This window comes from Schistocerca americana, chromosome 6 (assembly GCF_021461395.2).
Source record: "Schistocerca americana isolate TAMUIC-IGC-003095 chromosome 6, iqSchAmer2.1, whole genome shotgun sequence".
Taxonomy (NCBI): domain Eukaryota; kingdom Metazoa; phylum Arthropoda; class Insecta; order Orthoptera; family Acrididae; genus Schistocerca; species Schistocerca americana.
The window spans coordinates 40,590,408-40,616,036 of NC_060124.1; the positions used below are offsets into that span (position 1 = coordinate 40,590,408).

Sequence of the window (25,629 nt, forward strand, 5' to 3'; positions counted from 1 at the left end):
TTTGGGCAACGATCAAACGGGTTTTTGGGTACCAGACCCCAACAGGTGTTCCCGGTGTTACTATAAATGGCGTGTTATCTCCTGACGCAAAACACAATTACCAAGCACTTTGCTCGGGCCTCTTCATCGGAGAATTACTCGCCAGCCTTTCACACTCTCAAACGGCGGCTGGAAGAGAGTCCTCTCGTTTACTACATGCCACAGTGAATCCTATAACGCCCCATTTACAGAGTGGGAGCTCCTCAGTGCCCTTGCACATCGCCCAGACACAGCTCCTGGGCCAGATCGGACCACAGTCAGATGATTAAACATCTCTTACGTGACTGCAAGTGACATCTCCTCTTCATCTTCAACCAGACCTGGTGCGATGCCGCCTTTCCACCGCAATGGCGGGAGAGCACCAGCATTTCGGTGCTCAAACTCTGTAAAAACGCACTTGATGTGGATAGCTATCGACCTTTCAGCCTCACCAACGATTTTTGTAAGCTGCTGGAATGTATGGTGTGTCGGCAGTTGAGTTGGGACGTGGAGTCACGTGGCGTCCATGTCAGGATGGCTTCCACTAGGGTCGCTCTACCACTGATAATCTTTTGTCCCTCGACGCTGACATCCAAACGATGTTTTCCAGACCCCCACAACTGGTTGCTGTCTTTTTTGATTTACGAAAAGCGTATGACACCACCTGGCAACATTATATCCTTGGGCTCTATGAGGCCCACTCCCGATTTTTATCCAGAATTTCCTGTCGCTTTGTACTTTCCGTTTCCAAGTTGGTGCCTCCCATATTCTCTCTCTCTCTCTCCCTCTTCCCCCCCCCCCCCCCCCCCCCCCCCTCACATCCAGGAGAAACGGGTCTCGCACGGCTCTGTATTGAGTGTGTGTCTATTTTTAGTGGCCAATAATGGTCTAGCAGCAGCTGTAGGGCCGTCCGTCTCACCTCCTCTGTATGAAGATGACTTTTGCATTTCGTACTGCTTCAGAAGTACTGGTTTTGCCGAGTGGCGCCTACAGGGAGCCATCCACAAGGCGCAGTCATGGGCTGTAGCCCACGTTTTCCAGTTTTCGGCCGCAAAGTCGTGTGTTATGCACTTCTGTCGGCGTCGTACCGTTAATCGAGAACCCTAAGTTTACCTTACTGACGATCCACTCTCTGTAGTGGAATCAAACTGATTCTTAGGACTGGTTTTTGAAACCTAATTGACTTGGATTCCTCACCTTCGTGAGCTTAAGCGAAAGTGCTGGCAGCACCTCAATGCCCTCCACTGCCTGAGCAACACCAACTGGGGTGCAGATCGCTCTACGCTGCTGCAGCTATACAGAGCCCTTGTTCAGTCCCGCCTTGACAATGGGAGTCTCGTTTACGGTTCAGCGGCGCCCTCAGCATTGCGTTTACTCGACCCATTGCACCACTGTGCCGTTCGACTAACGAAGATTGCAGGTTAGGCAGGCACAACTGCTCACCAGTTACGTTGCACACGTTCGTAGTTCTCCTGAACATCCAAATCACCGTCTCCTTTCCCCACCCACAGCGTTTCACCTCGCGCATCAGCGGCCCAGGTCAGGGCTTCGTGTCCGACCCCTTCTTTCCAAACTGGAGTCCTTCCCTTTACCACCTGTACTAGAGGTCCATTCATATACACCTCCATGGTGTACACCTAGGTTGTGGCTTCGCCTGGACCTTTCACACAGCCCCGCGGCTCTCCACTGCCCCTTACTCTCGATTCTTGACGTGTACCAAGGAAGTGAAGTGGTTTACATCAATGGCTGATGCTCACGTCGGCTTTGCATATGTCCATGGAGGACATACTGAACAGCATTCCTTTCCCAATAGCTGCAGTGTTTTCGTGGCCAAGCTGGTGACTATATCTGGTGCTCTTGAGCACATCCAATCATGCCCTGGGGAGTCGTTACTTGAACAGCGTACAAGCTATCGAACAGTGCTACCCTCATCATCCTTTGGCAGCGACCTTCCAGGAGTCCATCTATGCCCTGGAATGATCCAGTCGTTCTGTGGTGTTTGTCTGGATCGCAGGTCACGTCGGAATTCCAGGCAATGATCTTGCCGACAGGTTGGCCAAACAGGCTACGCAGAGATCAGTTTCTCTGCAACTGACCTGCGTTCAGTACAATGCCGCAAGGTTTTGCAGCTCTGGGATACGAAATGGCATAACCTCTGCATGCACAACGAACAGTGTGCCATTAAGGAGACTGCGAATGTACGGCAGCCCTCCATGCGGGCCTATCGCAGGGACTCTGTGGTTCTCTGTGGGCCAGCATTGGCCACACTTGGGCGACACACGACTGCCTCCTGTGCTCTGATGACCCACCTCAGTGTCAGTGCGGCGCCCAACTGACAGTGGCCCATATCTGGGTTAGCTGTCCTTCTTTGGCTGCGTGCGATGGACTCTTCAGCTGCCAGACTCGTTGCCATTAATTTTAGCTGGGAACACTTCATCGCCTAATTTAGTTTTACGTTTTATACGTGACGGTGGGTTTCCATATAAGTTATAGCGCATGTCCTTTGTCCCATTGTGTTCTCCACTCTAATGCTTTTAGGGCGAATGTTTTAATGTGTCGCAGAGTAGCTGGCTTTTCCTTTTTATTCTCATGGCCGGCCAGCCATGGTCATCTGTTCTGTTTTTATCCCTTCTACCTGTTTCTTGCTTCTCTCTGTGGTTTTCTTTTCCTGTTTTGTCCATAGTAGTGTTGGTTGTCCTTCTGTCATTCTTCTGGTTCTTCCATTCTCCTGTTATTGTGCTGTAATTATGTTACCGGGAACAAGAAACCGATGACATTACTGTTTGGTCCCTTCCCCCCTCCCTCTTTTTTATTCCTGCCTGTCTTAAGAGGCGACTAAAAGGAGTCTCTCACGTTTAGGCGTGTATGTGATGGTCCCCTGTGGGGTCTGACCTCCATTTTTTCAAAATTTTCCGGAAGAACGAGCCAGTTGGGGAAGAGTTCCTTACATAGTGCATAGTGCCTATCATGCGCTGAAACCTCTTGCATCCTTCGTTGACATGGATCTGCACTTCTGCTCATTCTCCAGCTGCAGGGCGAGGTCAACCTCCTGGGTGCGTGGTTCACTCCCGCGTCCGGCCATCCTGATTTAGGTTTTCCGTGATTTCCCTAAATCGCTTCATGCAAATGCTGGGATGCTTCCTTAGAAAGGGTACGGCCGATTTCCTTCCGCATCCTTTCCTCATCCGAACTTGTGCTCCATCTCTAATGACCTCGTTGTCGACGGGACGTTAAACAGTAATCTCCTCCTCCTCCTGGGTGCGTTTTCCTGCATCCTCTGTGCAGCTTCACTTTCTGTGCTGTCGATAATAATTGTCTTCTTAGCTCATTTGCGCCTGATATCCAGCATGGTGGTCAGTCTGTTGTGGTGGGGTCACCATGTACCCCTGTTGGTTGTAGCTGCCTGATCACACAGGAACCCTCTTGTGATGCCTGCACCGTTAATTCCCCACATATGCCAAGGAGTAGATGTCCATCACCCTGGGGCATCGAGACTCCCAGCAATGGCCATCCTGCCAGGTGGCCTTTGCTGCAGCTGGGTGGCACCTGTGGAAAGGGCCCCTGGTTGGAGTGCGTGGCATCAGGGCACATGACATGCCATGAAGCGTAGTACATCATCTCTTCCTGGTGGTCAAACACCAGCAGTCCAAATCGTCATACCCCTCCCCCCTCAGCCACACCTGCAGTGGAACACCAGGCTAAGGATGGCAGCTAAGCTTATTCATGCTGGTACCTCGTATGCATGAAAGTTAATTTGGAATCTTTCTTGTCATTGAAACCTCAGTTTTTTGTGGAGCATTTAAAGGACAAGTTTAGGGAGGTGGAAGGCTTGTACAAAATGCGGTCAGGGTCCGACTTGATCAAAACATCATCCTCTGCTCAGTCACAGGCACTACTTGCCTGTTTCTGTTTGCATCACGCCCCATAATGGCTTAAATATGGCTCAGGGTATCATATTTCACAGGGACCTTATTTTGTAGCCTGACAATGAGCTGCACTCCAATTTAGAGTGGCGAGGTGTCCATTTTGTCCAGCACGTCCAACGGGGTCTGAGGGATAATTAGGTTGCCACAAGTGCGTTCATCTTGGCCTTCAAGGGTAACATATTACGTGGGAAGGTAAGGTGATGGTGCACCGCTGTGACGTAAAGCCATATATCCCCGCCCTGATGTGGTGCTTTAAGTGCTGGAAGTTCGGCCCTATGTCTTCCCACTGTATGTACAGGGTCATTTGCCTGCCTCTCAACTGTGTCACCTGTGGAGAGGACTATTTGCCTTGCTTGCCAGACTGCAGGATACTCCAGAAAGAAAGAAAAATAATGGAATACAAAACCCTGGACCAACTAACCCACACTGAGGCTAGGAGAAAATATGAGAGGCTACATCCTGTACATAAGACATCAACCTACACCACCACTATGACAATGGTTCCACCATCTTCCATTCCTCCATGTACACTTGGCTCTGAGAGCCGTTAGACTCCACCTGTCCCCTTCATGTTGGGGGGGGGGGCACTTCCCTCCCTGTTGGCTCCTGCATAACCTACTTTAGGAGCAACACCCCTCCCCCCCCCCCCCCCCCGCCAACCACTGGGGGCGTCAGTGCCCACTTAGAGAAGTGTAAGTCTTCTTCAGCTCCTCTCGCCAGGAAGGGATCCCTTGGGTCACTCCCTTTGCAGGTTCCTACCAGTGGCAAAGCTGACACCTGCCAGTGCCTGAAGCAACCACAGGTAGCTGGTCGTAGGGCTTCACAGTCCGCCTCAGTCCCTGAGATTGGATCAGTGAAGCCCGCCCAGCCGACAAACCTAAGGAGCAACAAGAGAAACCTAAAAAAGAAAGAAACCCCCAAGAACCAAGGCACTGCGGTGGCACGCACGCGACCACAACCTACAAGCTCCATGTCTGAGGATGAGGTGGAGATTCTGGCACCCGCTGAGGACCTAGATATCGCTGGCCCCAAAGGCACAGTGGATGCCTATCGCACAGGTACTCATATGGTGCCAGCAGGTGACCCTGAGGCTTAGATTGCCTCATTGAGTGATTCATGCCTTCCCAGTCTCGCGATGATGTCATCCTACAGTGGAATTGTGGCGGCTTTTTCCACTGCCTGACTGAGCTACGGCAACTGTTAAGCTTTACACCTGCTTTCTGCATTGGCCTCCAGGAAAGCTGGTTCCCAGCAATGCGGACCCCTGCCCTTCGTGGCTACAGGGGACATTAAAAGAACTGTTGTGAATATAATAGTGTGTCAGATGGAGTTGGCGTTTATGTCCCAAACTCTGTATGTAGTGAACCTGTGCCCCTTCATACTCCCCTTGAAGCTGTGGCTGTCAGGATACAGACGATGCAGGAAAAAACTGTCTGCAACATGTACATCCCTCCAGATCCTGTGGTACCCCTGAATGTATTGGCTGTACTGGTTGATCAACTCCCTAAACCTCTCCCACTTTAGGGAGATTTTAACGCACATAACCCCTTGTGGGGTGGCGCCATGCTTTCTGGCCGAGCTAGGGAGGTGGAAAACTTACTGTCACAACTCTGACTCGTAAATACAGGTGCCTCCACACGTTTATAGTGTGGCACATAGCACATATTCGGCCATTGATCTCTCAGTTTGCAGTCCTGGCCTTCTCTCGTCTTTCCATTGGAGAAAACAAGAAGACCTATGAGATAGTGGCCACTTCCCCATCTTACTGTCACTCCCCCGTCATCATGCCCATGGTCACCTATCCAGATGGGCGTTAAACAAGGCAGACTGGGAAGCCTTCACCTCTGCTGTCGCCGCTGAATCTCCCCCACATGGTGCCATCGATGTTGTTGTTGAGCAGGTCACTACAACGATCGTTTCTGCAGCGGAAAACGGGATCCCTGGTTCTTTAGGGCGCCCCTGGCGAAAGACAGTCCATTTGTGGTCGCCAGAAGTCGCTGAGGCAATTAAAGAACGTCAGCGAGCTCTACAGCGACATAAGCGGCGCTCTTCCTTAGAGCACCTAGTGGCCTTTAAGTGTCTCCGTGCCCGCGTTCGCCAGCTTATAAAATGGCGGAAACGAGTGTTGGGAGAGGTAATTGTCGACCATTGGGTGCCACACCTCACCTTCGAAAGTCTGGACGGAAATCGACGTCTTTTTGCGGACCAGACCCCAATAGGTGTCCTTGGCATTAACATCAATGGCGTGCTCTCTGCTCATGCGAACGCATTTGCCAAGCACTTTGCTGAGCACTATGCTCGAGCCTCTGCATCAGAAAATTACCCCCCAGCCTTTCGCACCCTCAAACGACAGATGGAAAAGAAAGTCCTCTCATTTACTACAAGCCACAGTGAACCCTATAACGCACCATTTGCAGAGTGGGAGCGTGCCATTGCACATTGGCCTCACACAGATCCTGGGCCAGATTAGATCCACAGTCAGGTGATTAAACATCTCTCGTCTGATTACAAGCGACATCTCGTCGTCATCTTCAACCGGATCTGGTGCGATGGCGTCTTTCCAATGCAATGGAGGGAGAGCACTATCATTCCAGTACTCAACCCAGTCAAAACCCGCTTGATGTGGATAACTACTGGCCTATCAGCCTCACCTACTACCTATGTAAGTTGCAGGAACGTATGATGTTTCGGCGGTTGGGTTGGATCCTGGAGTCACATGGCCTACTGGTTCCATATCATGACAGCTTCCGCCAGAGTCGCTCTACCACTGATAAACTTGTGTCCCTCGAGGCTGCCATTCGGACAGCCTTTTCCAGACGCCAACATCTGGTTGCGTATTTTTTGACTTACATAAAGAATACGACACGACCAGGCAACATGATATCTTGCCAAATTGTATGAGTGGGGTATCCGGGGCCCGCTTCCGATTTTTACCTAAAACGTCCTGTCGCTCCATACTTTCTGTGTCCAAGTCGGTGCCTCCCATAGTTTCCCCCATATTCCGGAGAACAGTGTTCTGCAAGGCTCCATATTGAGTGTATCTCTATTTTTAGTGGCTATTAACAGGCTAGCAGCAGCTGTAGGGCCGTCGGTCTTATCTTCTCTCTATGCGGATGACTTGTGCATTTCGTACTACTCCTCCAGCACTGGTGTTGCTCAGTGGCGCCTACAGGGACCCATCCACAAGGTGCAGTCATGGGCTGTAGCCCACGGCTTCCAATTTTCAGCCGCGAAGTCGTGTGTCAAGCACTTCAGTCATTGTCGTACCATTCAACCGGGACCAGAACTTTACCTTAATGACGATCCACTCACTGTAGTGGAGACATATCAATTCTTAGGACTGGTTTTCGACTCCCAGTTGACTTGGCTACCTCACCTCCGTGAGCTTCAGCGTAAGTGCTGGCAGCACCTCAGTGCCCTCTGCTGCCTGAGCAACACCAACTAGCGTGCAGATCGCTCTACACTGCTGCAGCTCTAGGGAGCCCTTGTTAAATCCTGCCTTGACTATGGGAGTCCGGTTTATTGTTTGGCAGCGCCATCAGCATTGCGTTTACTCGACCCATTGCACCACTGTGACATTCGCCTAGCGATGGGAGCTTTTAGAAAGAGTCTGGTGACCTGTGATCTGGTGGAGGATGTTCCATTGAAGGTTAGGCGTGCACAACTGCTCACCAGCTACATTGCACATGTTCATAGTTCTCCTGTGCATCTGAATCGCCGTCTCCTTTTCCCCCCATGGAGCTTCATTTCCCGCATTGGCGGCCCAGGTGAGTGCTTACGATATCGGTTCACATCTGGTCCCTTCTGTCTGAAGTGGACTCATTCCTGTTACCACCTCTCCTCGAGGTCCACTCACATACACCTCCATGGCGTACACCTAGGCTGCAGATTCTTCTGGTCCTTTCGCATAGCCATAACGACTCTGTTAACCCTGCCGCTGTTCTGTATCACTTCCTCTCGATTCTCGACATGTACTGAGGTCATGAAGTGGTTTACACCGACGGCTCGGCCATATGTCGTGCTCTTGAGCACATCCACTCAATTCCTGGCGAGTCTTTTCTCCTGTGTACTGACTCCTTGAGCAGCCTACAAGCTATCGACCAGTGCTACCCTCGCCATCCTTTGGTATAGTCCATTCAGGAGTCCATCTATGCCCTGGAATGGTCCTGTTGTTCAGTGGTGTTTGTGTGGACTCCAGGACACGTCGGAATCCCAGGCAACGAACTTGGCGACAGGCTGGCTGAACAGGCTACGTGGAAATCGCTTCTGGAGATGGGCGTCTCCGAAATTGACTTATGCCGCAGGGTTTTTCGCCTTTGGGAGACATAATGGCATAACAATAAGCACAACAAACTGCATGTCATTAAGGAGACTATGAATGTGTGGAACTCTTCCATGCGGTCCTCTTGGAAGGCATCACTTGTCCTGTGCCGGCTCCACATTGGCCATGTGTGGCTAATGCATGGTTACCTCCTCTGTGCCAAGGACCCACCTCGGTGTCTTCTGTGACTCACAAATGACAGTCGTCCACCTCTTGCTGGACTGCCCACTTTTAGTCGCTCTGGAGTGGACTTCTTTCTCAGCGTCCTACCTTTGGTGTTGAGTGACAGTGCCTCAACAGCAGCTTTAGTTTTCTTATTTGTGAGGGTGGATTTTATCATTTGTTCTAAGTTTCAGTGCATGTCCTTTGTCCCTATATTTCCTCCACCCTAGTGCTTTTAGGGTGGAGTTATGTGTTGCAGAGTGGCTGGCTTCACCTTTTTATTCTCATGGTCAGCCAGCCATGGTAACCTGCTCTCTTGTTTTGATCTCTTCTATATGTTTGTTGCGTCCCTCTGTGGTTTTCTTGGCCGATTTTGTCTATTTTAGTGTTTTTTGTGCTTCTGTCATTCATCTGGTTTTCTCCTTTCTTCCCGCTGTGTTTCGTATGTCTCGATTATTTTACTCCCACCCTTGTAGAATTATTTTAATCGGGACGAGGGACCAATGACCTAGCAGTTTGTTCCATCCCCCCCCCCCCCCCTCTTTTAAACCAACCAACCTTGAACGGCGTCTTCAGCGATGTCTCAATCATCTTTACTCATGAAGCGTTGACAAAGGATTTCGCTTTTCCACTGATAAAAGCATTTGCATGGATTTCTGGTAGCGCAATTAGTTTCACCCACCGTCTTTACATCTTGGATTTTTTGCCCTTCTGTTCATTGAAACTACGAAATTCCTGGGGCTCATGCTCAATCAGAAACTTTCTTGGTCCTCCCACATGTTTGAACCTGGCTGCCCACTGTATGTGGTCCTTGACTGCCCTACATGTCCTCAATGGTATTTCCTGTGGAGTGTATCGTATCAGTCTCCTCCATTTGCATCGGTCCCTTGCCTGTTTGAAACTAGACTATGGGTTTCTCATTTATGCATCTGCATGTCCGTCCCTCTTACGCCGTATCAGTACTATACACCATTGTGGCATGTATTTGGGGACTGGTGCCTTTTACACTAGCACGGTTGAGAGTATGTGTGCAGAAGCTGCCGAGCTACCACTGTCATCCCGGCGTGACTTTCTCCTCAGCAGATACGTATGACATTCATATGCCGCGCCTGGTCACCCATCCTGTGCCTCCTTGTTCAATGACTCCTTTGATCGCCAGTATAGGGCGCATACTTCTTCTGTTACCTCTTAAAGTCCGCTTTTGGCTCTTGCCCCAGCATCTTAACTTCACATTACGTGCCTCTTTCCCAATGGGTGTGAACCCTTCATCACCTTGGGTTCATGCTGCAGTCCATGTTCACCTTGGCCTTCATTCGCTTTTTAAGGGCACTGCTCCAGCCTCACCCTGTGGCTGTAAGTTTCACAACCTCTGCATGGAACCTCATGATAGTGCCTTTGTGTACATCGACGGCTCTGACTGACCATGGCGTTGGGTGTGCCTTCGTCATTGGCACTGACATTTTCGGTATTAGCTTCTGGAACACTGCTTAGTATTTACAACAAACCTCTTCGCCATGTGTCAGGCCATGTAGTACATCTGGAGACACAGGCTTTTCAATTGCATCATCAGCTCCAACTCTCTCATTGCCTTTCAAAGTCTCTGTGTGCTGTACACCGTCCACCCCTTGGTGCAGCTAGTCTAGGAAAGCTGTCACTTGTTCACTTTGATGCAACAGCTGTGATGTTTATGTGGGTTCCTGGTGATGTCGGTATGATGGGAAATGAGGCCACTGATGCTGCTGCCAAGGCTAAAGTCCCCATACCTCGGCCTGCTAGTTCTTCCATTCCCTCCAATGATCCGTGTTGTCGTCTGTCAGCAGGTGGTTACACTTTGGCATCACCATTGATCTTTCCTTCATGGGAACAAGCTCTGGGGAATTAAACCTCTCCCAGCGGCTTGGACGATCTCCTCTCAGCCCCCTCATCGTGAGAAGATCATTTTAGCTAGGTTGTATATTGGACACTATCTTTTTAGCCATCGCCATTTGTTTAGTGGTGCTCCCCCACAACTTTGCGCTCATTGCCCTCATCTTTGACGGTTCGCCATTTCCTGATGGAATGCCCTCCCCTCCTTCATTCGACCGCGTTTCACGTTTTATCAGTCGTAGCAATATGGCAAAGGACATTTAATCTTTAGTTCAGGACATTCGTTTATCTATGGCGTATTTTATGGATCTTTCTCCAAGTCCCTGTTTTTAGCTGTCTTTCCTTGTGTCGACTGGGCCTAACGTGTAATCGTTTTAAAGTCCTTTTTATGTCTTCGTGTTCTATGGTTCTGATATGGGCGCGTATGACTCTAGTTGTTTTTGCACCCCAAAAAACAAACACAAAGAAGTTCTAAGGAATAGTCAGCCAAGTAGTACAAAAATATGTATTTGGCAGAATAATTAAACACGACTGAGACGCTTTTTGGAGTACAAATTGTCAGGGAACTTGTTAATAAGCAACCGTCTATTGCCAATAGGTAAAAAAAAAAATTAAATTTACGGGTAATCAGAAGTTAACTGAAGTACGCCTGACTGCCAGAGCGACAGTGGATTAATAACTATAGCAGCAATTTATTGTTTCATGAATTTTCTCAAAACCGTGAGGAATTTTGAGAATGTGTGAAAGGTGTCATTGTATTCACGCACTAACAAAAAAAATGGTTCAAATGGCTCTGAGCACTATGGGACTCAACATCTTAGGTCATAAGTCCCATAGAACTTGGAACTACTTAAAGCTAACTAACCTAAGGACATCACACACACCCATACCCGAGGCAGGATTCGAACCTGCGACCGTAGCAGCCTCGCGGTTCCGGACTGCAGCGCCGGAACCGCACGGCCACCGCGGCCGGCTCACGCACTAACATACAGCGATCGAAATATATGTAATAACAGAGTGATACAGACGATTCCAAGCCTGACTTAATTGTTCAGCCTTCCACGCTTGCAAGCTACTCTGTATAGATATGTTTTGTGTGGAAATAAATATTCAATTCAACCAGATACCACATATTTGGTGACCCCCGACGATAACACAACACGGCCGCGTCGGCTTCAGCTTTCCGCACCGCACCGCGAAATTTCCTATTTCCGTGTCAGCCGCGCCGCTCGTTCTCGGACGAAAATTGACGATCTACCAGTCACCACAGAGCCCCACATACAGGCACTACAGTTACAGCGTTACAATTAAACCCCCCGCCGTTCTGGCAACATAAGCCGGTGTTGTGGTTGCGCAGCTTGAAAGCCAGTTCGTCCTTGCACAGATATTAGCGGACGAAACGAAGTATAGTTAATGTAGTCGCAACACTAACAGAAAACTTAGCTGCTGAGGTACAAGATATCCTTGCTGCACCACCGAAACTAGGAACGCGCCTATCACGATCTGAAGCGAAGCGACTAGGGAAGCTTTTACGGACCGAGGAGCTCGGCGATCGAACTCTGTAACAACTTTTACGCCGTTCGCGCACACTGGCAAACATCACAGTGAGCGACGACGTGTTGCGCAATATTTGGTTGTCCCGATTGCCCTCTGACACTTAAAAAAAATCTGAGAGTGTGCGCCGGTGAATTAAATGCATTAGCGCAAACAGCGGACAGGGTCGTCGAGATGTATCCCGCAACAAACGTGTCAACACTCTTACCACGGTAAGAGAATACGTCTGTAGTGACACTAGCATCGCTTCAGTCGCAATTAGCGGAGCTTACGACGCAAGTAGTCGCATTACAAACGACGCACAAACTCATCTACCGCGCTGCGGTCGTTAAGAAGTCGTGACCGCTCGTCATCGGCACAAAGCTTGTGTTGGTACCACAGGCAACGACGCGCGAAAGTGTACACTACCATGCAAGTGGAAACATGAAGTGGAAAACGGATCAGCAACAAATATTCATACCGGTTATGCTTGTCGACATTTCGTCACTGACCGCAACTCGAAAGTACAATACCTGTGGACGCAGGGCCGGAAGTGTCAGTGTACCCGGTAACTAAGATTTAAAACACACGGTCAGGCCACATTGTTGCTTAACCTAGGACTACGCCGTACATTTGTGTGGCGCTTCAATGTAGCGGATATATCGCAGCCTATCATATAAGCTGATTTTTTTATCCTTTTATGATGTTGTATCTGACCGACGCAAGCAGCTGGTCGTTTTCACTAAAAACCTGCGTACTCGAGGGAAGGTGTGTTGTATCACTCTGATGACGGTACGTATGGTAGCAGGAGATACACCGTACACACGATTACTAAAAGAATTTCCCGATATCATGCAGCAGTTGCCTACTCTTCCTCCGGTTAAAAACACAACGGACATCACATTTTGACCACGCCAGGCCCGCCATCTCACGCTAGGACTAGACATTTGACGGCAGAGAAGTTGCAAGTCGTGAAGCGGGAATTCCACTGCATGCTGTCAATGGACATTTGCAGAGTTTCGAGCAGTAGTTGGGCAGCCCCAGTCCGTGTGGTACCAAATAAGAATGGACTATGGCGTACATGTGGCGATTACCAACAGCTCAATGCAACGACCATCCCAGGTTGGCACCCGGTGCCACATAAAGAAACTTTTCTGCCAATATTCAGAGTAAGATTATATTTTCCACTATTGATCTACTGCATATTAATCGGATCCCCATTGCCGTAGAAGATATCTCCAAGACAGCTGTGACGACACCTTTCGGTCTGTTTGAGTACACTAGGATGCCTTGTGGTTTGTGCAACGCAGCACAAACGTTTCATGGATGAGATTACTAGGGACTTACATTTTTGTTATATTTACATATGATATTTTGGTGATGTCTACGACGAAAGAAGACCATTTTCATCATCTGGCTCAGATACTTAATCGTTTACGCGCACAAGGCTTAGTAATTATCCTTCAAAGTGTACGTTTGGAGCGAGGGAAGTACAATTACTGGGTTGCACGGTAACGCGCATGGTATTCGACCGCTGCAAGATAAAGTGGAAGCCTTAAACAAGTATCCTCGTCCCACTGCAATCAGAGCCTCGCCGGTGTTTAGGGGTCATAAATTTTTATCAAAGATTTGTATACAATTACGCATCGACAACGGCGCCCCTGAATGAATTTCTTAAAGGCACACAGAAGCCAAACAAGTTGCATTGGACAAGCGAAACAGATGACACTTTCTCACGCTGTAAAAACATCAGTTGTAGAGGCTGCACAGTTGGCACACTCCATGCCACAAGCTCCACTTGCGCTTATGGTTGATGCCTTTTCTACAGCCGTTGGCGCTGTACTGTAACATTCTTCAGTCAGAAGTTGTCACCTTCACAGCGACGTTGGGTAACATATGATCGCGAACTGCATGCAGCTTACGGCGCAGTCAAGAAATTCTGGCATTTACTAGAGGGCTGACAGTTCACTATTTATACAGATCACAAGCCGCTAACGTACGCCTTTGCTGTAAAACCAGAGAAAGCATTGCTAAGGCAACTACACCATTTAGGTTACATTAGCCAGTTCACCACCTGCATTTTATATATAGAAGGGAAGCTGAACATACCAGCAGTTGCGTTATCGCGCGTAGAGGCTGTGGACGAGACAGCAGACACATGCTCACATGTTGTAGCTGTAACGGCTACCATTGATTTTGATGCCCTCGCACAGGCCCAGCAACTTGATAATGAGTTACAAGATTTGTTGAAACAACCGGGACGACTGAAGTTAGAGCTTGTAGCGATGCCTGAAGCGAATGTTGAATTGTATTGTGACCTATCTGTAGCGAAAGTACGTCCATTTTGTGCCGCAACACTTTCGAGCACAAGCAAATGCATCACTACACAATCTACCACATCCAGGAATACAAGCTACTATTAGACTGGCCAAACAGTTTCGTCTGGCCTAGAATACACGCCGATTACAAAGCATTTGTCAAGCAGTACATTGCGTGTCAGAGAAACAAGATTACACAGCATGTCAGAGCACCGCTAGCACATTTCTGCCGCCGAATCAACGTCTCAAACATGTGCACGTCCATATCGCAGGCCCGCTCACTGTCTCAGAAGGCTATAATTATTGTCTTATAGTTCTGGACCGATTTACCAGATGGCCTGAAGCATTCCCCAAGAAGGATATCACAGCAGATATTTTGTCGTGGTTGGATCGCCCGATTCGGCATATCACTAAGGATTACCACAGACCAGGGACGACAGTTCGAAGCCTACCTACTCAGAGCATTAGCTACATTACTGGGTATGAAGCGTATACGCACCACAGCCTATCATCCTGCATCAAATGGTATGGTTGAACGCCTGCATCGCCAACTGAAAGCAGCTGTACGATGTCACCGTACCTATTGTACTCCTCGGACTACGCGCGTCATTCAAAACCGATCTAAAAGCTACAGCAGCAGAACTAAAACGCTACATCTGCCAGGAGAATTCTTGCACAGTATGTCAAACGATACAGTCGATGCATCAGATTTTGCTGCTAGATTACGAGAGCACATAAGTCAGCTTAGACCAACGGCGCCCAGAAGTCAGGTTGGGAGACATTCGTTTGTGTTCGCAGATCTCGAGAACTGCGCACACGTTTTCTTACGCAGTGACGCAAGCCGTTGTAGCTACCGTACAACGGGCCATATCCGGTGATCAGCAGATGTGGCCACACATTCCATGTTAGAGTAAGTGGTACGCCTACCACCGTCGCACTAGACCGACAAAAGCCCGCATTTTTCAACGCATTGGGTACAGCGAGGACTGCAGGAAGTGAACGAGAAGATACGAACGTAGCACCAGAAAACGTCCCAGTACCCCACAGCTACCACGAGTCACTACGGAAGCCAGGCGCCTCGGATAAGAAAACGACGCCGAAGAATGATACCTCACGTCCTGCTGGAACCACTGGTTCCAGGGGCACAATGCCAGGTTTCAAGAAAGCGGTGGTGACACGTGGAGGGCAACGTGTGAAATTTAGTCTCTCATATCGTTAACACTAGGGGAGCCATGTAGCATCGCATTCTGTCGCCGCAAACGCGGTGTACAGTGATATACACTCCTGGAAATTGAAATAAGAACACCGTGAATTCATTGTCCCAGGAAGGGGAAACTTCATTGACACATTCCTGGGGTCACATACATCGCATGATCACACTGACAGAACCACAGGCACATAGACACAGGCAACAGAGCATGCACAATGTCGGCACTAGTACAGTGTATATCCACCTTTCGCAGCAATGCAGGCTGCTATTCTCCCATGGAGACGATCGTAGAGATGCTGGATGTAGTCCTGTGGAACGGCTTGCCATGCCATTTCCACCTGGCGCCTCAGTTGGACCAGCGTTCGTGCTGGACGTGCAGACCGCGTGAGACGACGCTTCATCCAGTCCCAAACATGCTCAATGGGGGACAGATCCGGAGATCTTGCTGGCCAGGGTAGTTGACTTACACCTTCTAGAGCACGTTGGGTGGCACGGGATACATGCGGACGTGCATTGTCCTGTTGGAACAGCAAGTTCCCTTGCCGGTCTAGGAATGGTAGAACGATGGGTTCGATGACGGTTTGGATGTACCGTGCACTATTCAGTGTCCCCTCGACGATCACCAGTGGTGTACGGCCAGTGTAGGAGATCGCTCCCCACACCATGATGCCGGGTGTTGGCCCTGTGTGCCTCGGTCGTATGCAGTCCTGATTGTGGCGCTCCCACCTGCACGGCGCCAAACACGCATACGACCATCATTGGCACCAAGGCAGAAGCGACTCTCATCGCTGAAGACGACACGTCTCCATTCGTCCCTCCATTCACGCCTGTCGCGACACCACTGGAGGCGGGCTGCACGATGTTGGGGCGTGAGCGGAAGACGGCCTGACAGTGTGCGGGACCGTAGCCCAGCTTCATGGAGACGGTTGCGAATGGTCCTCGCCGATACCCCAGGAGCAACAGTGTCCCTAATTTGCTGGGAAGTGGCGGTGCGGTCCCCTACGGCACTGCGTAGGATCCTACGGTCTTGGCGTGCATCCGTGCGTCGCTGCGGTCCGGTCCCAGGTCGACGGGCACGTGCACCTTCCGCCGACCACTGGCGACAACATCGATGTACTGTGGAGACCTCACGCCCCACGTGTTGAGCAATTCGGCGGTACGTCCACCCGGCCTCCCGCATGCCCACTATACGCCCTCGCTCAAAATCCGTCAACTGCACATACGGTTCACGTCCACGCTGTCGCGGCATGCTACCTGTGTTAAAGACTGCGATGGAGCTCCGTATGCCACGGCAAACTGGCTGACACTGACGGCGGCGGTGCACAAATGCTGCGCAGCTAGCGCCATTCGACGGCCAACACCGCGGTTCCTGGTGTGTCCGCTGTGCCGTGCGTGTGATCATTGCTTGTACAGCCCTCTCGCAGTGTCCGGAGCAAGTATGGTGGGTGTGACACACCGGTGTCAATGTGTTCTTTTTCCCATTTCCAGGAATGTATAAACAGTCCATGTGGCTAGTGTTTGTTGTTAATCTTTGACGTAAGTGATATAGAAGATTCCAAGCCTGTCTTAACAGTTAATTGTTCAGCCTTCCACGCTTGCAAGCTACTTTGTATAGATGTGTTTTATGTGGCAATAAAGGTTTAATTCACCAGATACCACATAGGTTTTCCATAGTTTTCCTAAATTTCTCCATGCAAATACCAAGATGGTTCCTCCTACGAGGCCAGATCACATCCTTGTAAAACTTGACACATAATTATGTGAAGGCATGTACGTATTAATTACTTGTTTTTGGTTCTTAAACAGTAACACCATAACATGACCCACAGCACTGAAAAGTGATCCACAAATATTACTACTACTACGAATCAGTAATAGTGCTGGTGAAAAGCAGTTTAAATCATTAAACTGAAAAAGGCTCCAGGGACCAGAGGAACCCACATCAGGTTCTTTCAAGAATTTGGGGGTGAATTAGCTCCACTTTTGACCATATTTCAGCGAACTCCTGATTTGAAAAGAGATTAGATAATTTTACAGAAAAGTTAACTGCTGGCATCTCTCTTTTTAGGAGAGGTTTACTATCTCTGGCCCGAAAAAAGCATGTTCTTAGAGAATTTTTTTCTTGGGATTTATTATAGATATGAATGTCAAATTCGGTCAAAATGTTCATTGATATTTCCTCTACAAACTGGAATTTTTTCAACCGGAAATGGTGAAGAGCAAAGGCGGAAATGCCGTCGGAACGAAACAAAATTTCGATGTAGACCTCCACGCGCGGTATGTCACAGGTCAGCCGGCACGTCTGAAATCAAAATTGAGTTTACATTAGCGAAGTAAATAAAATTCTTTAGGAGTTGTACCTCGCTTACGTTATTTGGACCATAGGAAACAAAATGGCGGCCATTTGAAAAAAAGGGGTTTTTTCATCGATTTTTCGACTTCGTCGGCCAAGTAAAAATATTTATAGTTGATGGATCGTAATAAAAGTGGTACAACTCCTAGAAAATTTAGTTAGCTTCGTCGGAAACAAAGAATCATGTCAATCGGTTCAGTAGATTTGAAGTTACCTTACCGCGCGATAGAAAAATCATTTCGAGAAAAACGCGTTTGAAGTTTTAACTACATATAAATGCAATATTATGCAACTTACGTTCAATCTGCTATTCCGAGTCCATAAACTAGTCCTTCCTGTTCCTCATAGAGGGCGTTCTGTTCGATCTGGGCCATCCTGCGCTGCTCCAGAGCTGCTCGTATGGCCGGTGACAAGCGGTTTTCGGCCGCTTGAATCCGGTGGTCGTCCGAATGCTTGGCGAACTACGTCGAATAGAGTCCCAGAGTGACGTCCATCGTTATCATGGTCTTCAGAATTGCTGAATACCCTTCGTTGAAGCTGTTCACTGCCACGAGAATCGCAATCTCCACAGTCTTCGCACCATAATGCAAATTCTTGGGGGCTAACTTCCAAACACAAGCGTTCAAACTTTCATTTGAATTTTGTGTGTTTCCTCCCAAACACCGGTACAATAACTTGTCCTCCGAAAGGGCCTCGTAGATCGCATGAATCACTTTTTGAACTTCATTGGAGAGCAGCTGGTCGTGTTGATATTCGTCCAGATGTCCGGTAGCCTCTGCAATGCGCCACTTGCACCAACTAATTTCCCCAGCCGGACAATTTTAGTGTTGTGGGTGGTCATCCGTCGAACACCTGTGGAAATACGTTGCCCAGATTGCCTTCTTCATCTGTTCCACCGAATTGGAAGGCCGTCGGATTCCCAAGCCGTAGTACGTCGTAAGCTCCTTGATCACTTCATCAATTTGTCATGGGCAAGCACATAGAATAATTTTTCGCGGCTACATAGTCGGATACCCGAAAAAAAAATGGTACCTGAAAAAGGCCGATTTCAGGCAGGTGCATTTTTTTGTTCAACCGCGAGTAACAAACATTTCCGTTCCGTATTTGGGAAAACCGTTTCAGGGGTGGATTCTAAACACTTTTATGGATCCAAAAATGCAATTTAAAAAAAATCAATTTTTTGAACCAAAAGATAGTAAACCTCCCCTTAATGAACAGGAAAAGTAAAACTGAAGGCCTGGCAATTCATTAAATGGAAGAAAAATGTTTTAGCCTTTGACTGCACGATTAAGGAATCACGACTGGAGTCAACCATGTACAAATAACTGGTAGCAACAAGATGCGAAGTTGTTCTGTTCTGTGACACGAGTACGTAAATTCAGCAGTAGGTGGAGCTACGATTTGTGGGTACGATATAGTAGAACCGTTTGTCTATGAAATAGATCGCTTATATTGCTGAAATGTATGGGATCCACAATAGATCGGACTCGACTACATAAAAAAAAGGCGACTGAGATTGTCATTGGCATGGTTAACTAGCACATAAATGTTGAAAAATTTTAACCTCGCAAAAACCTGCTCAGAAAATTCAGATTTATGGTTTTTAAATGGGAGTTTTATAAAACTCCGTCCTCTGTATGATACAACGCTCTTTTTCCTTTTTTATTCCTTACTCAAACATCTTTCAGCACCTAGGAGTCATTTTCAGTATATATTATTTTATTTCTGTAAAAATTACGCAAAACGTTCGGATACTTTTCTATTTTACGCCTAAAAACTATACTATGTATACTTTTTATTTTGTTGTGATTGCTCTCATGAAACTACATTATTTCATTTCACGGCTTGACAGCATGCCATCTCCAGAGTAATCGGAAGATATTTCTTTGATCAAAGAGTAATTATTTTTCTATACTTTTTCGTACCGGTAGAGTAACAGTAGTGCATGTTATGTATTTGCATTTTCCGTCGTGTAGTACATCATTAGTGTGATCCTTTGTGGGTTGTAATTATGTACACCATTTTTCACACTTCTTTCACTTCACTTCAGTCTCACATGGTACCCTCAAGATTAACATACACAAGAACGAGATTTAAGAGAAACGCAGGAACTGGCTTTCGGGTGGAAACTACGAATATTCTTCCTCTCACTGGATTTAGGCCAAAGAGATGACGATAAAATTAGATTAATAACAGCTCGCACAGTAGCATTAATTTTCTCCGCTCCATCCGTAAATTGGATGGAAAGAAATCTTAATGCGTTGGCAATGAAAAGCATCCTTTGCCACATGCTTAACAGTGATTCGGAAAGTAAAAATTTGTGTATATTCGAGAAAGATGGTTCAGTAATGCCAAATTTCTCGTGAAAGTTATCAAATCGATGTACTAGTGTACCACCTTCCTCCAACCAGCAAGCAGTATTACTATAACGTAACGTTCTTTGAGAACAGTGTTAGAGAATGTCCTTATTTAGATTTTAAAATAGTAGTAAAATTATTCTTAGACACTTTAGAGACGAATTAATGTGTTTGGGTATTCATTGTCAGATTATGACGCTTAACATTGTCCCACATTTTCTTGCCAAATATCGGTAGTCTCCAAATTCTTTGAGTGTTTTGTCGTGTATTAATACGTGACTATGAAGATTTGATGCAGCTGAACGTTCACTCTCGTGCAACAAGAATTCTTGATCTTGTACAGGTTCAAAACTCTGAGGAAATTACAATTCATTTTCTGAATAAACAGGCCGGTAGAGATAGACAGCATTGTCTGGTTCTTCTTAAGAAATATGCATTCGAATCAACTGCGGTGCTATTGTACAGACAACTTTGATCACCATGTGGACACTCGGTTTCGGTATCTTGTGATAACTACTGGGATCAAATTTCAACAACTGATGAAGCATACTGTAGATAAACACGATTACAGAAAACGTTAGCACCGAGAGATATCGCAAGGTTGAAGGTCACCGAGCATATGAGTATCTTATTTGTCACGAAATCTCGTTGGCTTTTGGCAGAGCAGTTGCACCTACATTTGTACACGTACATCTTGTTGTAGTGGGATATTGCCTTGTAATTATTTACTCATTTATCGTGGCAGATACATTTGATTGCCTAAAATTAAGAATCTGTGTATAATACTGATACCATTACACATGTGACAAAACTCTTAATGACACAGCACTTTCCCACAAATTAGGCTCTGCATCTACATCTGTTACCCGCACCTCACCTTGCAGTGTGAACCGGGGGCGCTTCGTGTATCACAATAGTAGGTCTTCCTGTATATGTATACGTAGTACGTTGCTTCCGTTTATGTCGAGGGCCAATTGCCGCTCTCTAGACCATGCGATGATCCTCTGCAGGTCTTCCAGCAATTCGCTACAGTTTTTTAGTGCTTTGGCTTCTGTGAATAAAACAGCATCGTCCGCGAAAAGTCTATGGAACCTCCTATATTGTCTGCCATGTCATTCATATACTTGGCGCAACACAACCAAAGGATCACTGTTTTTGAAACCCCTTAATTGTCTCCCATTGTGACGCAAAAGTTTAAAATTTGGCTCAGGTGCCTCTGTAATGGTGCAAACGCGTGGCTCGCAACGATCTCACGCTCGGACACGGTGACGATTCGGACAGCACTAGCGCCAGATTTCAATTTTACCACAATTCTGCCGAATTACAGTGTGGACGTGTCACGAGATGGGAAAGTCATCACACCCCTCTTATCCACATTTCAGCCCTTCGTTTGACGTCTCTCCGATCGAGGTCAGAACCGCAACGCCCAGTGTTGAAATTAACGTGCGTTTCTTATAGATTGCCGAGGAAAACATTTCAAACACGCCAACGCTCGGAATAGACACGGAATGGCCACCGAAGATGGCATAAAGGGTGCCAATGAAACCACCCCTTTCGTATGGGAATTAATTTTCGCACATTTCACGTCCTCCTGTACATCGCGCTGCAGTCGTCTGTCGTTTTCGAGCGCAAAGTGTGTGAAAATTAACACCCCTAGGGAAGGGGTGGTTGTACTGGCGCTCTTTATGCCACCTTATGAGGCCTTTCCGTACCATTTCTGAGCGATGACATCTTGTTGTTTGAAGGTTGGAGGCACATTTGAGAGAAATTTCAAATTTGTGCTTCGCAATGGGAGACAGATATGAGGTTTGAAAAAAAGTGGTCCTCCGTGTTGTGCAGTGTATGTTCCGGAAAGTAATGGACCTGACACACTGTTTGGAATGCTCCAAGTTAATTTTGCATCTGAAGACTTCTCTCTGTTGAAAATGACATTCCTGCTGTGTTCTCTTTGCTAGAAACTCTTCCATCGAATCACACAGTTGGTCTGATATTCCGTAACTCGTAGTTTGTTCATTAGGTAGCAGTGCGGAACTGTATCGAACGCTGTACGAAGTCAAGGACGTGGCATACACCTGAGCGCCATATCTACAGCTTTCAAGGTCTCTTAGACAAACAGTGAGCTGAACTTAACACGATCATCGTTTTCGGAACCGATGTTTACTCCTCAAGAGGAGATTTTCGGTGTCCAAAAATACGTGAGCATAAAGCATGTTACAAAATAGATATGAGCCTATTGTTTTGTGCATCTGTTAAACGACCCATATTGAAAATGAGATTCACTTGTGGTTTTCTCCAATCAGGAACACTTCGCTCTTCCAGATACCAACAGTACACTGCTGCTAGAAGAGAGGCATATTCTATGTAGAATCCTATTGGTGTCGCGTCCAGTGGCCTTTCCTCTGTTGAGAAATTTCAGTTGAATTTCTGTTCCATGGTCACTTATTTCGATATCAGCCATTTTGTTGTCCGTGCAACGATGTAAAGAAGGCGCTACAGTGCGAGCTTCCTCTGTGAAACAGTTTGGACAAAAAACGTTCAGCATTTCAGCATTTTCTATGTCACCCTCCGTTTCGGTGGTCAGTGTCTGTGCTCAAGGCTTAGATTCGTTTACTGATTTAACATAAGACCAAAACTTCGTAAGACTCTCTGTCAAGACTGTGGACAGAATTTTATTTCCGAATTCGTTGAACGCTTCACGCATGGTTCTCCTTAAGCTAATTTTGGCTTAGTTTAGTTTTTGTTTATCTGTGAGGCGTTTTTCTCCGTGTTCTGACTGGTTCAGTGTGCCCTGCCACGAATTTCTCTCCTGTGCAGCCTTTTTACTTCCGAGAAGCACTTGCACCCTACATCCTCAATTATTTACTGGACGCATGCCAATCTCTGCCTTCCCTTACAGTGTTTATCTTCTACACCTCCCTCTTGTATCATGGAGGTCATTCCCTGACGTCTTAACATACGTCCTATCATGCTCTCCCCCCCTCCCCCCCCCCCCCTTCCCTTTGTCAGAGTTTTCCTCACGTTTCTTCCTTCGTCAATTCTGCAGTGAAGAACCACCTCGTTCCTTACCTTATCAGTCCACCCGATCTTAAACACTAATTTTGTAGGCCCACATCTCATACAGTTCGACTCTTCTGTCCGTTTTCCTCATTGTCCATGATTCACTACCATTTGAGCCTGGGCTCCAAACGTACGTTCACAGAAATATCTGTCAAATTAAGGCCTTGTGAGTAGTATAGTTGGGCTGATTCCAACGCGATTTTCTGGGATGCTGACACCATCGATAAGTCGTGGGTTCTCCTCACCCACTCCTCTGACAAAGGCCAATTGCCCTAGGTATGAAATTGTGGGAACTTTATGTTTTGATGGGAAATTCAAAATTCTGGCAGGAAACTAACTGTGGAAGTAGGGCTGTTGTCCGAAGTATAAACTGGCGGGAAATTCAAATCAGTGCATTGTCATGCTGGTTGCCATGGAATACTGGGACATGTTCTGAGACGTCAGAATACAAGACGGCGATGCAAGATGGCCGACCTGAATAAAATATGGCGGACACAAGATGACCCACCTGGATTTCTGGTACGGTCTGTCACAACCAAGACTTCGAAAACTGGCGCTAACTTGATAAGACATCAGAATATGAGATGGCGATGCAAGATGGCTGGCCTGGAATACTGCTGGTGGAAATCTAAGACCCTGAATACTGAGACAGGCTTTATGACACCAGAACCAAAGTTCCAGAATACTGGCACTGAAACATCTGAAACAAAGCATGTTTGTGCAGGTCCAGCCCTGTGACATGTCTTCCCCTGCTACTATTCACTTAAAAGTGTATGGTCACTACTTCTCTCAGCTTAGTTTAGTTATTTCCACCTTATCTCCTTAACACAACACTGGGAGTGAAAGGCTCTCACTCAGAGGCGTATGGCTATCTATAGAATTCCTGCATACTACTCCTGACTCCAATTCCTCTAACTTGGCCAGGAATGACCCCAGTAACAGTTCCGTACTGCGTACTGTTGATTCGTTTGCCTTGTGGAGTGTAGGATAGAACTACAGCCACACCCCTTGTCTATGATTAACTACCCATGTGCTATGTTTAAAACAAATACAGGGTGTAGGATGGTAACAATTCACTTTTTTTTTTTTAATGAACAAATACCTGGCTGGAGAGATGTCCCCTGTCCATGGTCACAGAGTTGGCGGTGAAGTCTGCTCACAGCTGCTCAGAGCCATGCCACCACACACTGCTGACACCGGAAGACAGAAGAACTGCAGGGTCCTCTGTGCTGTGTAAGACAATAGGGTCCCAAGTTAAAGTAATGGGAAACATGAAAACTTTGCACCTACACCCATGTGACAGGTAAGGGAGTGATGGGAATGAGGGAGGAATGTTGTGACTGAGAAGCAACAGATATATGCTGCAGCCACATCTACTCAACAGGAAATGAGAGAGGAATGCTGCCACAGCTAGTGAGAAGCACCAATAATCTATAACCTACCTACATACATACATATTTTCATTCTGCTGGAAACAATCGAGATGTACACTCATCCTGCTGATGATGGACTCTTGTGCACAGGCTCTGAAGTAAAGGTGTTAGAGTGGTTGTTGTTCTTCTTAGAGTGGTTGTTGTTCTTCTTAGAGTGGTTGTTGTTCTTCTTCTTAGAGTGGTTGTTGTTCTTCTTCTTAGAGTAGTTGTTGTTCTTCTTCTTCTTAGAGTGGTTGTTGTTGTTCTTCTTCTTAGAGTGGTTGTTGTTGTTCTTCTTCTTAGAGTGGTTGTTGTTGTTCTTCTTCTTAGAGTGGTTGTTGTTGTTCTTCTTCTTAGAGTGGTTGTTGTTGTTCTTCTTCTTAGAGTGGTTGTTGTTGTTCTTCTTCTTAGAGTGGTTGTTGTTGTTCTTCTTCTTGGAGTGGTTGTTGTTCTTCTTCTTCTTCTTCTTCTTGGAGTGGTTGTTGTTGTTGTTGTTGTTGTTGTTGGAGTGGTTGTTGTTGTTGTTGTTGTCGTCGTTCTTCTTGGAGTGGTTGTTGTTGTTGTTGTTGTTACTATGCTTGGAAATTTCATCACAAAAATGTGTGTGAAGCAGATGGTGGTAATAACACAATGAATACTACAGAGCCGTCAGTCATACACATGAGGTTATATGCAGAAGCCATGTAGCATTGACGTTTGAAAATGAGGCACACTTACACCTATTTACAAGCTGAATTGTAACCATCAAGATCACAAATACATATAGCAAATAAGTATGATATTTTCACATGACAGTTCAATCACGTACTACATGTATGATGCCTGCCGCTATTTAGAAATGAATGCTACAGGTGTTAAATATGCACCATGAAAGTTCCATGACATGATGGCAGATTCAGATGGCTGTGTAATCTAGGTGCAAGTGACTGACTGCACTGTGTGCACTGGCCCACACATTTCTGGTCATCAGCACCGCTGTTGGTGGGGTCAGTCACTGGCACGCCAAAGCAGAAGATTCGTATTTACAGAATGCTCCCACTTTCACTGCCTGATCTCTGTTAGGTTCCCAACAGCACTTTTATGTTATTGTGTTCAT

The 25,629-nt window shown here is 47.1% G+C and overlaps 1 protein-coding gene across 1 annotated transcript in view; it reads left to right on the forward strand.

Annotated features, from left to right (window-relative positions):
• LOC124619214 (long-chain fatty acid transport protein 1-like) overlaps window positions 1-25,629 on the forward strand; it is a 163,760-nt gene that overhangs the window by 13,427 nt on the left and 124,704 nt on the right. The gene's annotated exons all lie outside the window — the stretch shown is intronic.